The sequence below is a fragment of the Salvelinus namaycush genome, chromosome 4 (genome assembly GCF_016432855.1).
Source record: "Salvelinus namaycush isolate Seneca chromosome 4, SaNama_1.0, whole genome shotgun sequence".
Classification (NCBI taxonomy): Eukaryota; Metazoa; Chordata; class Actinopteri; order Salmoniformes; family Salmonidae; genus Salvelinus; species Salvelinus namaycush.
In genome coordinates, this window is record NC_052310.1 from 66,964,008 (window position 1) to 66,976,755 (window position 12,748).

Consider the following 12,748-nt stretch of genomic DNA (forward strand, 5'->3'; position numbering starts at 1 on the left):
CTGTTCAAGTAGAATGTGATTTTGCTGTGATCTGATAGGGGTGTCAGTGGACTGACTGAATGCTCTGAGAGACTCTGGGTTGAGGTTAGTGATAAAGTAGTCTACAGTACTACTGCCAAGAGATTAGCTATAGGTGTACCTACCGTAGGAGTCCCCTCGAAGCCTACCATTGACTATGTACATACCCAGCGTCTGACAGAGCTGCAGGAGTAGTGACCCGTTTGTGTTGGTTATGTTGTCGTAGTTGTGTCTGGGAGGGCATATGGGAGAGGGAATGCTGTCACCTCCAGGTAGGTGTTTGTCTCCCTGTGTGCTGAGGGTGTCAGGTTCTTGTCCAGTTCTGGCATTTAGATCGCCACAGACTAGTACTTGTCCCTGGGCCTGGAAATTAGCTTCTCCATCTTAGAGGGGGAGATCATCATCGTTAACCTCTAACGAGCCTCAACCCCGGATCCGGGATCACCCCCCACCCCCCCCCACACTGATTAGCATCGCTAGCATAGCGTCACAATTAAATAGTAGCATCTAAATATCATTAAATCACAAGTCCAAGACACCTAATGAAAGATACAGATCTTGTGAATAAAGCCACCATTTCAGATTTTTAAAATGTTTTACAGGGAAGACACAATATGTAAATCTATTAGCTAAACACGTTAGCAAAAATCACCATTTTTCTTTGTCCACCATTTTCTCTCAACACCAGTAGCTATCACCAATTCGGCTAAACTAAGATATTGATAGCCACTAACCAAGAAAAAACCTCACCAGATGACAGTCTGATAACATATTTATGGTATAGGATAGGTTTTGTTAGAAAAATGTGCATATTTCAGGTATAAATCATAGTTTGCCATTGCAGCCAGCATCACAAATCTCACCAAAGCTCCTAGAATTACTACAGACAGCAACGTGTATTACCAATTTACTCATCATAAAACATTTCTTAAAAATACACAGCACATAGCAATGGAAAGACACAGATCTTGTGAATTCAGACAACATTTCAGATTTTCTAAGTGTTTTACGGCGAAAACACAATAAATCGTTATATTAGCATACCACATACGCAAACGTTACCCGAGCACTGATTCTAGCCAAAGAGAGCGATATCGTATCATCGCCAAAATATATACATTTTTTCACTAACCTTCTCAGAATTCTTCAGATGACACTCCTGTAACATCATATTACAACATACATATACAGTTTGTTCGAAAATGTGCATATTTAGCCATAAAAAACCGTGGTTATACAATGAAAATAGTAGCAAAACAAGCCTGGAAATGTCGGTCGCCATCTTTGAGTGATCTAGTTTAATCAAAAGCTAATCATATACTTGACTAAAAAATACAGGGTTGACAGGAATCGAAAGACAAACTAGTTCTTAATGCAATCGCTGATTTACATTTTTTAAATTATCCTTACTTTTCAATACAGGTTGCGCCGAGCGAAGCTATACAAAACAAAATGGCGGCGTAAGCGTGTAACATTTTTCGACAGAAACACGATTTATCATCATAAATTGTTCTTACTGTGAGCTGTTCTTCCATCAGAATCTTGGGCAAAGAATCCTTTCTTGGGTCTAATCTTCTTTTGGTCGAAAGATGTCCACTTGTCCGTCGAAATGCCCACTAACGTACGACCGGGACCCCCAAACGTGCCCAGCGCTTCAAAGTGCACAACAAAGCAATGCCTCAAAATCGCACTAAAAGGATATAAATTGCTATACAACGGTTCAAATTAACTACCTTATGATGTTTTTAACTCCTATAACGAGTAGAAACATGACCGGAGAAATATTACTGCCTACACTAATGCTTGGAAAAAGTGCAGTTCGGTGTCCACCGCGCGCCCGGTGCATCTGGAAAAGAGTTCCTACCTACAGGTTTTTTCCATTTATAGTGGCTGTGATTGCGCAATCGATACCGTTCAAAGCGTCATCACGTAAAGGCATCCAGGGGAAGACGTAAGCAGTGACCGTATCCTCATAGCAATAACAGTGGCCTTTAAACTGACTCCAGATCAGGGGCCAAAATGTGTGAAATCTGACTCCATGTCAGGGAAATTGCTGTAGAATGAGTTCTGTTCCACTCAGAGACAAAATTCCAACGCCTATAGAAACTAGAGACTGTTTTCTATCCAATAATAGTAATAATATGCATATTGTACGATCAAGAATTGAGTAGGAAGCCGTTTCATCTGTAGAGACAATTATGCTAATTTGAAACAGCACCCCCTATAGTCGCAAGAAGTTAATGTATGGGGATTCTATAGTTGTTGTTTTTTACAATCCCTGTCTTAGGTTAGTTAGGATCACCACTTTATTTTAAGAATGTGAAATGTCAGAATAATAGTAGAGATAATTATTTATTTCAGTTTTTATTTCTTTCATCACATTCCCAGTGGGTCAGAAGTTTACCTCCACTCAATTAGTATTTGGTAGAATTGCCTTTAAACTGTTTAACTTACGTCAAACAAATCGTGTAGCCTTCCACAAGCTTCCCAAAATAAGTTGGGTGAACAGAGTCAGATTTGTAGGCCTCCTTGCTCACACACGCTTTTTCAGTTCTGCCCCAAATGTTCTATAGGATTGAGGTCAGGGCTTTGTGATGGCCACTCCAATACCTTGACTTTGTTGTCCTTAAGCCATTTTGTCACAACTTTGGAAGGAGGCTTGGGGTCATTGTCCATTTGGAAGACCCATTTGCGACCAAGCTTTAACTTCCTGAATGTCTTGAGATGCTGCTTCAATATATCCACATAATTTAGCTTCCTCGTGATGCCATCTATTTTGTGAAGTGCACCAGTCCCTCCTGCAGCAAAGCACCCCCACAACATGATTCTGCCACCCAAGTGCTTCACGGTTGGGATGGTGTTCTTCAGCTTGCAAGCATCCCCCTTTTTCCTCCAAACATATCGATGGTCATTATGGCCAAACAGTTCTATTTTTGTTTCATCGGACCAGAGGACATTTCTCCAAAAAATACGACCTTTGTTCCCATGTGCAGTTGCAAACCGTAGTCTGGCTTTTTTATGGCGGTTTTAGAGCAGTGGCTTCTTCCTTGCTGAGCGGCCTTTCAGGTTATGTCGATATAGGACTCGTTTTACTGTGGATATACTTTTGTACCTATTTCCTCCAGCATCTTCACAAAGTCCTTTGCTGTTGTTCTGGGATTGATTTGCACTTTTCGCACCAAAGTACGTTCATCTCCAGGAGACAGAATGCGTCTCCTTCCTGAGCGGTATGACGGTTGCGTGGTCCCATGGGGTTTATACTTGCGTACTATTGTTTGTGCAGATGAACGTGGTACCTTCAGGCATTTGGAAATTGCTCCCAAGGATGAACCAGACTTGTGGAGGTCTACTATTTTTTTCTCAGGTCTTGGCTGATTTCTTTTGATTTTCCCATTTTTGTCAAGCAAAGAGGCACTGAGTTTGAAGGTAGGCCTTGAAATACATCCCCAGGTACACCTCCAATTGACTCAAATTATGTCAATTAGCCTATCAGAAGCTTCTAAAGCTATGACATAATTTTCTGAATTTCCAAGCTGTTTAAAGGCACAGTCAACTTAGTGTATGTAAACTTCTGACCCACTGGAATTGTGATACAGTGAATTATAAGTGAAATAATCTGCCTGTAAACAATTGTTGGAAAAATGACTTGTGTCATGCACAAAGTAGATGTCCTAACCGACTTAGACTATATATGTCTAAGTCGGTTAGTAGATGTCCTAACCGACTTAGACTATAGTTTAACAAGACATTTGTGGAGTTGTTGAAAAACAAATTTTAATGACTCCAACATAAGTGTATGTAAACTTCCGACTTCAACTGTAGGTAGCACACATGAGGACATTTTCTCTGCTGAGATAATTTCTTCATTCATTTCTGTTTCGACTAATTTAATAGAGCGGGTTAGGTCTGCTTTATACCAAATTAGCATACCCCCTGAGTCTCTTCCCTGTTTCACACCTGGTAGTTTGGTGGATGGGCCTACCAGCTCTTTGTAACTTAGAGGGCAACCAGTGGGTCCGTCTCCTTTATACCATGTTTCTTGTAGGATGACAATGTCTATATTTCCAATTTCTTTAATGAAATCTGGTATCCTGCTCTTTAGGCCAAAGGTAGATGACCTCAGACCTTGTTTATTCCAGGATGAGATAGTAAAAGCTTTGTGTTCTATAGTGTCTAGTGTTTTTTGTGTGTGTGGTTTATGCCCAGACCATCACAGTAGGTGTTAGCAGAGCATATTGAGCATCTGATACATACCTCTTAGATCGCAGGAGCAGAGCGTGTTGAGCATCTGATACATACCTCTTAGATCACAGGATGGGGCTTGGGCAGGTGTAATAGTGGGGGGTTGGGCCTGTTGCTCTGCTCACGGCCTGGGCATATGTCCTGCTGTCATGTTGAGGTCCTTGTCGCAGGGGCGGGGGGCATGGGGTGGGCAGAAGGGGCATAGGTCTGATATGGGGGGGCTATATAGGGTGTGACCAGGGTTTACTTGGGGTGGTCTTAGCTGGTTGGGGTGTGGCTGGTGATGCTGTGGTCTGGGTGTTGGTCCTCTTGGCATGGGTTCTCTCGGTGCAGGTCCTTTGGGAGGGGGTCTTGCAGGTCTGGGATGGTGTCTTGCTGGTCTGGGCGGGGTGTCCGTTGCTCTGTTGCCCCTGTGTGAGGTGCTGGGGCTATGCTTGAGAGTGACGTCCTTCAGCGTCCTGGCAAAAGTTGGGATTAGTGCCTTGTAGAGGTGGACCTGGTCATAAAGGCTGTTCAAGTCCAGGGTGGAGTGGTGGGCCAGGTAGACATTAGGTTTTGAGGCACAGTCTCGCGAAATGCTTGCATTCACCCACTGTATGGTGGCAGGGTGAAAGTATTTTCGTGGTAGCAGGATGGAGATAACCAATTGTTGGGGAAAGTGGAAGATGCTTTTTCAATGTATATTCCAGGATGAGTTTGGGCATGCCTAGAGTTTGGGCACCAGAGTTTAGCCACTTTGTGTTTGGGGAAAGGTTTATCATCTTGAATGTATTTGCCAATTGAGTCAATGAGGAGCACAATCTCTGGCTTTTGTGTGTCCTCAGTGGATGTGTGCAGGGTTGTCGGGGAAGCTGACAGGGGGGCTGTAAGGTAGGGGTGGGGTGTGTTAGGTTGGTTTGTCCTGCTCTCTCTGTCTCTCTCTCAATTCAAGGGCTTTATTGGCATAATAAACATATGTTTGCATTGCCAAAGCAAGTGAAATAGATAATAAACAAAAGTGAAATAAACAAAAATGTACAGTAAACATTACACTCACAGAAGTTCTAAAAGACATTTCAAATGTCATTATGTCTATATACAGTGTTGTAGCGATGTGCAAATAGTTAAAGTACAAAAAGGAAAATAAATAAACATAAATATGGGTTGTATTTAAAATGGTGTTCTCTCTCTCTCTTTCTCTGTGTTTCTCTCTCTCTATGTTTCTCCTTATTTCTCTCTGTCTGTCAATCTCTCTCTCTCTCAATTCAATTTCAGGGGCTTTATTGGCATGGGAAACATATGTTAACATTGCCAAAGCAAGTGAAATAGATAATAAACAGAAAATGTACAGTAAACATTACACTCAGAGTTTATCTCTCTCTCTGTTCCTCTCTCTGTTTCTCGTTATTTCTCTCTCTGTCCCCATTTACCTCTCTACCTCTCCCTTCCGCTTTAGTAGATTAGCCTGTGTAGAGAAATAACATAACTTATCACATGTCTTTAGACTGGCTATACAGTGACAGAGATTCCTGTTAGTGTAAATATTGACTTCCATGATTCACAGTCACACACAGAGGTAGGCTAGTAACCTAATGTCAATAGACCTTGTGGACCCTAGGAAGAGTCGCTGCTGCTTCAGCAGCAGCTAAAGGGGATCCAAATAAAATACTAAAAACCACTGGACGAAAGGTACAATTGTGCTGTGTATGTTTGCCAACCATTGTAATACAGTCAAAGGAAAAATAGTTTTTTCAAGGTGTGAGTTGCTAGGAACTGAATCATGGAAAGGACCAGCATCAATATGTTAAAATTGTTGTTGGCATACTGTAGAACAGAGGAGACTAGTTGGTGTGCTGCTAAAGAACATAGAGCATTATATATAACTAAAACGAAAAGTATTTTTACAAAGCTGAACCATAGAGCTCCAGTATAGTATGGTAGACTCTTCCTCATGCACTATTGAGAGAATCTGACAGGGCAGATGCATGGCTCTACAACTCTCTAAGCAGGTAGTGCTTGGCAACAAGACAGTCCATTGGGATATACTCACACGCTACATCCAACCTTAGCTTGATATAGTAGTGATGAAGCAGGGGTCTCTCTTTGTTGAAAGTAGACATGTATTAATGTACAGCCAGCAGGACACAAAATTAATCTACCATCTGTATTCCAAATCTCCCCAGGAAAATATCAGTTGAAATATACATTGTTTATAAATGTACCTCCATGCTGTACATTCATTTGCTCAGTAATTCTTGGCAAAATCATTGAGACAGTAGCTACCCAGCTAGGACATTTGGCTCCTTGGAAGTTGTGGAAACGGAAGGTTTTGGTTTCACATTGGTTCTGGGAACAAAGCCATACGTTTCCTGACCTGTAAAATGGAATGTTTTTCAAACATTCTGATAACGGAAGTGAACATTTAGCCTGATCTGGGAACGTTTACTTTTAGGTGGCAGGGAGGTTTTGAGAACTTTTTATTCTGGTTCTTTTCAAGTTTTCCAGGGAGATTTTCTTAACATTCTGAGAGTGGAAATGATGGAGGTTGGAGGTTTTTTTAAAACTTCCTTAAAACGTTCATGTTTAAATGTTTCAAAAACACTGGTAGCTTATTTTGGGTTAACATTTGTTTTACTCCATGCACAGATAAGACACATGGAAATTAATTTTCTTATGCATTAATCATGCAAACTATTTATTTTTATTGTGACACAACAGTGAGATTCGAACCTAAACTCAGCAAAAAAAGAAAAGTCCTTTCACTGTCAACTGCATTTGTTTTCAGAAAACTTAACATGTGTAAATATTTGTATGAACATAACAAGATTCAACAACTGAGACATAAACTGAACAAGTTTATGTAGTCCCGTGTAGCTCAGTTGATAGAGCATGGCACTTGCAACGCCAGGGTTGTGGGTTCGATTCCCACGGGGGGCCAGTACAAAAAAAAAAAAGTATGAATGTATGTACTTGTAAGTCGCTCTGGATAAGAGCGTCTGCTAAATGACATAAATGTAAAAGTAAGTTCCACAGACATGTGACTAACAGAAATTAAATAATGTGTCCCTGAACAAAAGTAACAGTCAGTATCTGGTGTGGCCACAGCTGCATTAAGTACTGCAGTGCATCTCCTCCTCACGGACTGCACCAGATTTGCCAGTTCTTGCTGTGAGATGTTACCTCACTCTTCCACCAAGGTACCTGCAAGTTCCCAGACATTTCTGGGGGGAATGGCCCTAGCCCTCACCGTCTGATCCAACAGGTCCCAGATGTGCTCAATGGGATTGAGATCCGGGATCTTCGCTGACCATGGCAGAACACTGACATTCCTGTCTTGCAGGAAATCATGCACAGAACGAGCAGTATGGCTGGTGGCATTGTCATGTTAGGATAAGACTGCAGGAAGGGTACCACATGAGGGAGGATGTCTTCCCTGTAACACACAACGTTGAGATTGCCTGCAATGACAAAACCTCAGTGACACACTGCCCCAGACCATGACAGACCCTCCACCTCCAAATCGATCCCGCTCCAGAGTACAGGCCTCGGTGTAACGCTCATTCCTTTGGCGATAAACGCGAATCCGACCATCACCCCTGGTGAGATAAAACCACGACTCGTCAGTGAAGAGCACTTTTGCCAGTCCTGTCTGGTCCAGCGACGGTGGGTTTGTGCCCATAGGCGATGTTGTTGCCAGTGATGTCTGGTGAGGACCTGCCTTACAACAGACCTACAAGCCCTCAGTCCAGCCTCTCTCAGCCTATTGCAGACAGTTTGAGCACTGATGGAGGGATTGTGCATTCCTGGTGTAACTCGGGCAGTTGTTGTTGCCATCCTGTACCTGTCCTGCAGGTGTGATGTTTGGATGTACCGATCCTGTGCAGGTGTTGTGACACGTGGTCTGCCACTGCGAGGACGATCAGCTGTCCGTCCTGTCTCCCTGTAGCGCTGTCTTAGGTGTCTCACAGTACGGACATTGCAATTTATTGCCCTGGACACATCTGCAGTCCTCATTCCTCCTTGCATAAGGCACGTTCATGCAGATGAGCAGGGACCCTGGTCATCTTTCTTTTGGTGAGTCAGTAGAAAGGCCTCTTTAGTGTCCTAGGTTTTCATAACTGTAACCTTAATTGCCTACCGTCTGTAAGCTATTAGTGTCTTAACAACCGTTCCACAGGTGCATGTTCATTAATTGTTTATGGTTCATTGAACAAGCATGGGAAACACTGTTTAAACCCTTTACAATGAAGATCTGTGAAGGTATTTGGATTTTTTTTATCTTCTGTTCTCTATCCATGGAATTAATCCACTGCACCCCGGGATGGAGCTAGCATGCCATGTTTTTTTATGTATACAAAGCTGATTCAAACGGACCCCATTTTAAAAGGAAATAAGTTTTCTTGTGTTTTTTATGCAAAGTTTTCTTAAAGTTCTCAGAACAATGAGAACATGACTTTAAATAGACCCATGAAGAAACATGTAGAAAACGTTATGCTGAAGTACTGAAATTCCCACAGAATAATGTTTTTTCTTAAAGTTCTCTGAAGTATATGAGAACATTCCCAATGTCAAACCAGTTGGAGAAGTTTCCTAGAACATTACCAAAATTGAAAACATGTAACCATGTTCGAACTTTTCGGAAACATTCTGTTAATTAGGGATGCACGATATATCGGTGAACATATCGGATTCGTCCGATATTAGCTAAAAATGCCAACATCGGTATCTGCCCAATGTCTAGTTTAACGCCGATGTTAAAAACCGATGTCAAAGCTGCCGTGCATACCTATTTAATGACGCCATGTAAAATGTTGCGCAACATGTGCAACACAGCATCCCTAACCTAGCCCTAGCCCGCATCTCTAACCTCTCCTGTGTGGATCAAGCAGTCAACAAGTCGAGCAGTCATTTGAAAGAGTAAGAAAATTTCAGCGAGAAAACTCAAAGGCGAAATCCATTAAAGCCAAGATAATGGAATTCATTGCCCTTGACAATCAACCGTTCTCTGTCGTGGGTGATGTTGGCTTTCGCCGACTGGTCGAGCACTGGTACACACCACCAAGTGCGCTATTTTTAACATGTTGCACGACCGGAGTTACACATTAATAGCGTCACTGCTATTAGCTTCAGGACATACAGTTGAAGTCGGAAGTTTACATACACTTAGGTTGGAGTCATGAACTCGTTTTTCAACCACTCCACAAATTTCTTGTTAACAAACTATAGTTTTGGCATGTCAGTTAGGACATCTACCTTGTGCATGACACAAGTCATTTTCACAACAATTAATTGCAGACAGATTATTTTACTTATAATTCACTGTATCACAATTCCAGTGGGTCAGAAGTTTACATGCACTAAGTTGACTGTGCCTTTAAACAGCTTGGAAAATTTCAGAAAATTATGTCATGGCTTTAGAAGCTTCCGATAGGCTAATTGACATAATTTGAGTCAATTGAAGGTGTACCTGTGGATGTATTTCAAGGCCTACCTTCAAACTCAGTGCCTCTGCTTGACATCATGGGAAAATCAAAAGAAATCAGCCAAGACCTGAGAAAAAAAATTGTAGACCTCCACAAGTCTGGTTCATCCTTGGGAGCAATTTCCAAATGCCTGAAGGTACCAAGTTCATCTGCACAAACAATAGTATGCAAGTATAAACACCATGGGACCACGCAGCCGTCATACCGCTCAGGAAGGAGACGCGGTCTGTCTCCTAGAGATGAACGTACTTTGGTGCGAAAAGTGCAAATCAATCCCAGAACAACAGCAAAAGGACCTTGTGAAGATGCAGGAGGAAACAGGTACAAAAATATCTATATCCACAGTAAAACGAGTCCTATATCGACATAACCTGAAAGGCCACTCCGCAAGGAAGAAGCCACTGCTCCAAAACAGCCATAAAAAAGCCACACTACGGTTTGCAACTGCACATGGGGACAAATATCGTACATTTTGGAGAAATGCCCTCTGGTCTGATGAAACAAAAATAGAACTGTTTGGCCCTAATGACCATTGTTAAGTTTGGAGGGAAAAGGGGGATGCTTGCAAGCTGAAGAACACCATCCCAACCGTGAAGCACTTGGGTGGCAGCATCATGTTGTGGGGGTGCTTTGCTGCAGGAGGGACTGGTGCACTTCACAAAATAGATGGCTTCATGAGGCAGGAGAATTATGCGGATATATTGAAGCAACATCTCAAGACATCAGTCAGGAAGTTAAATCTTGGTCACAAATGGGTCTTCCAAATGGACAATGACCCCAAGCATACTTCCAAAGTTGTGGCAAAATGGCTTAAGGACAACAAAGTCAAGGTATTGGAGCGGCCATCACAAAACCCTGACCTCAATCCTATAGAAAATTTGTGGGCAGAACTGAAAAAGCATGTGCGAGCAAGGAGGCCTACAAACCTAACTCAGTTACACCAGCTCTGTCAGGAGGAATGGGCCAAAATTCACCCAACTTACTGTGGGAAGCTTGTGGAAGGCTACCCTAAACGTTTGACCCAAGTTGAACAATTTAAATGCAATGTTACCAAATACTAATTGAGTGTATGTAAACTTCTGACCCACTGGGAATGTGATGAAAGAATTAAAAGCTGAAATAATTCTCTCTATTATTCTGACATTTCACATTCTTAAAATAAAGTGGTGATCCTAACTGACCTAAAACAGGGAATTTTTACTAGGATTAAATGTCAGGAATTATGAAAAACTGAGTTTAAATGTATTTGGCTAAGGTGTATGTAAACTTCTGACTTCAACTGTACATACTATGGAATGCCGTTTGGGTCTTTGCGTGTCCAAAAAGATACAGTAGCACTGTCAAAGCTGTACAAAAAAAGACTGCAAACAACTAACACCGGCCACGAAAGATGTGTTAACAATACCGCGTTGGTAATAAAGCATCATTGCTAAATTGTAATTACTTTGCCACTATTGGCCTTACTTCCTTTGCACTCACTGTATACACATTTTTCTATTGTGTTATTGTCTGTATGTTTGTTTATCCCATGTGTAACTGTTGTTTTTGTCGCACTGCTTTGCTTTATCTTGGCCAGGTCGCAGTTGTTAATGAGAACTTGTTCTCAACTGGCCTACCTGGTGAAATAAATTTAAAAAATGTTTCACCGCAACTTCTGGGGTAGCTAGCTTTAGTTTGGTACCTAGCTAGCACCAATACAACCAGCCTGAAAACAATGACCAGTAGAAACTGCAGTCATTTTCATTATTCTTAGCAATGATTTAGGAATCCTTGTAAGTATTAGCTAGGTTGCCACTTGTTGTTCGCCTATTGAAATTGAACTTCAGTTAATGAAAATAAATAGCTCGCCAGCTACTTAACCCTGTTGCCCAAAGCTAACGTTATAAGCAGCTAGCTTCATCTGGCTAGTGAGGCTCAACCAGACCGGGTTATGTGTTCTGAAGCTAGCCACAATAAGGATTAGGCACAATAGTGGAATTTGCGGTTTGCCTTCAAAATAAAAGTGTCATTGACTGTGATGCAAATGAATACAAATAGAAGAATGCCATTCTTTTATTATGAAGGCTAACCGCTAAGTCCACTATTTTGGCAAATCCTTATTGTGGCTGGCTTCACATAGATGGATCCGACCACAATTAATTAAATAAGAACTGTCTTATAAATTAGGGTTATTTTAGATGATGAAACCTAGATATATATAGATCGCTAGCTAACTATAGCTACTGAAACAGATCATGTAGTTTTGATATGTTTTTGGGGAAGAACATTGTTTGCATCCATGAGCTAGCTAGCTTTTTTTATGACCAGCACTGTAGGTGAGCGAGACAACTTTACCAGCATCATAGCATACATATTGATGAATTATTGTGACATGAAATACGAGTGATAGTGTAATCAATGTGTAATAACTACGTAAAAAATGTATGAACGCGTTAAATTATTATGTGACGTGCAGTCATATTCAAATCAAATTTTATTTGTCACATACACATGGTTAGCAGATGTTACTGCGAGTGTAGCGAAATGCTTGTGCTTCTAGTTCCGACAATGCAGTAATATCCAACGAGTAATCTAACCTAACAATTTCACAACAATTACCTTATACACACAAGTGTAAAGGAATGAATAAGAATATGTACATTAAAAAATATATGAATGAGTGATGGTATAGAACGGCATAGGCAAGATGCAGTGGATGGTATAGAGTACAGTATATACATATGAGATGAGTAATGTAGGGTATGTAAACATTATATAAAGTGGCATTGTTTTAAAGCGGCTAGTGATACATTACATCAAGATGGCAAGATGCAGTGGATGGTATAGAGTACAGTATATACATATGAGATGAGTAATGTAGGGTATGTAAACATTATATGAAGTGGTATTGTTTAAAGTGCCTAGTGATACATTTATTACATACATTTTTCCAGTGGCTGGAGTTGAGTCAGTATGTTGGCAGCAGCCACTCAATGTTAGTGATGGCTGTCGGCCTCCCGGGTGGCGCAGTGGTCTAGGGCACTGCA